The 2,164-nt window shown below is 36.6% G+C and overlaps 1 long non-coding RNA gene across 1 annotated transcript; it reads right to left on the bottom strand.

Annotated features, from left to right (window-relative positions):
- Positions 1–819: 819 nt before the first annotated feature.
- Positions 820–1,468, bottom strand: LOC115738751. Its single transcript, XR_004015146.2, has 4 exons — positions 1,400–1,468; positions 1,154–1,229; positions 1,010–1,071; positions 820–918 (listed from the first exon to the last, which is right to left on the bottom strand). It is a non-coding gene; the product is annotated as an uncharacterized LOC115738751 (long non-coding RNA).
- Positions 1,469–2,164: the final 696 nt, after the last annotated feature.

Raw genomic sequence — 2,164 nt, 5'->3', positions numbered from 1 at the left:
GGATTTTGCGACGAATTTTGCCACAAAAAAAAATTCGTGGCTAATTCGGCTTCGCAAAAATTAGCGACGAAAAAATGAAATTTTGTCACTAATTTGCGACGGAATTTGTGACGAATGTAGTTCGTCACCAACTTGCGACAAAATCCTATCGTGACTGATTTGCGACGATATTTGCGACAAATTTCGGTCGTCACAAATTTGTGACGATATCTATTCGTCACAAAATTCATGGCAAAATTAGCGATGAACTTTAATTTTTTGTCACTAAATTGCGACAACAAATTGGTGATGAATTATTTATTCATTGCAAAGTTCGTCGCTAATTTGCAACGAATATTTTCGTCGCTAATAGTTGCAACGAATTTATAAAAAATTTAGTGACGAATTCTGCATCAACACCTTTAATGAGGAATTTTTATTAATTATTTAGCGATGAATTTTTGCAACGACTATTTCGTTAAACGATGAGATTTTATGTTTGCCATACGTTTTTAGCGACGAATTTTGCAACGAATATTGTGCAACAACGAATTTTGGCGGCAAGCTTTGCGATGAGATTACACACAACAAAGATATTAAAAAATATTCAAAACGTGAGTGGCTGCGCCATAGAATTTTTTACATACGACCAAGTGAACGAGAGGTCAAATATGCACCCTCTAACAATCCAAAAGGTATCCAATAAAAAGTGAAATACTAGTAAATATGAAAGGTCAAATATGCACCCTGTTTCAAGAATATATACCAGTAAATACCATGTCAAATGAAAATGAAATCACAAGAGACGAACCCCCCTAAAAAAACACAAACCAATGACTAGCTTTCTCTGTACTCTTGGACTTCTCTTGAACGGGTGTTTTTGTACGAATTGATGACCGGATCAAATCAAACAAACCATCCTCCGTAATAAAAGTTGTTCTAAATCAAAGAAATGAAAACCACAAATGAGCACTGCAAACTAACTGTTTTAATACCGTAATAACCACCAACATCCACAGAAAGTAATAACTCGAGCTCTTTCGCTTTCGCAGATTTCCGTCCTCCAATATCTTCATCACATAACAGGTAATTCTGGACACAGAATTAGGAAAGTAAGTAACTCAGATTCATATAACACTCTTAATACTAAATCATGAAAGGAATATGAGATAACCATCTTCTTGTTGATCGATCCGGTTACACGACCTCCATGTCGTTTAATTAGATCTTCTGCTTCTTCTCTCTCCAAACTGGAAAATTGTAAATGTGCCACTAATGAATCTCTAGATTCACAAAGTACTAAAAGCGTAAGCAACCAGGAAAGAGACGTCCTCACATGTTAAGAGAATCAGAAATATACAACTGGCAATTTGGAAGCAAAAGTTTTAACTTAAAGAAGGGGGAAAATAATTTGAAGTACCTATCAAGTGTTCCACTAATTACAAAAGTTAAACCTACTAAACAATCTGGAGCACCTTCAGTGACTTCCCGGCACATAATGAATCAACATAAACAAGATAATTAATTACAAGAAAGCATTTTATCCTTGTAGGCTAACACAAGTTTCTTATATGTAGAATTAGTAGAAGGCCGTGGAACAGAGGAACCTGCCATCAATCAAGTGATCAGTCTACCTATGATACAAGTGTACAATCAGAATTTTTCCCAATTTCATCCGGCATATACATGGGATTTAGGTGCAAGTGGACTTAAGCTGTGCCATGGTCGAACATGAAGGGTAGATCCATATAGATGATGCTTCACTAGCACCCGAAAAACAAGAAGCCATGTGCAAATCAACATCATCATTTAGTGGCGGGAAAGAGGTAAAACAGCAAGTAGACTAGCAGATGACCTCCTATTCAAACTTACTGGAACCGCATTCACCAAACATAACCCAAGTTTTATAAGTCGTGTGATTTACTCCGTGAACAATGTCGATCCGGAGCACCTTCGGGGACTTCCCGCCTTACCTTTTGAGATTTTCTTTTGGTTGAAACCTCTTCCGGTTCTATTTCATCTTTCAGCTTCTGCCTATCTGCACCAAAATAAAAGGTAAAGCGGTGATCCAAGATCTTCAAAAAAAATGCAAAAGATGACCTTATTAGTAAATTAGATGAACTCAGAGAAGTCTCATAAGGTTCCAAACTGATCTCCATGATTACGTCTACAAACATGTAAATTG

The sequence above is a fragment of the Rhodamnia argentea genome, chromosome 2 (genome assembly GCF_020921035.1).
Source record: "Rhodamnia argentea isolate NSW1041297 chromosome 2, ASM2092103v1, whole genome shotgun sequence".
NCBI classification, from domain to species: Eukaryota; Viridiplantae; Streptophyta; class Magnoliopsida; order Myrtales; family Myrtaceae; genus Rhodamnia; species Rhodamnia argentea.
This window is presented reverse-complemented; position numbering and strand designations above follow the sequence as displayed.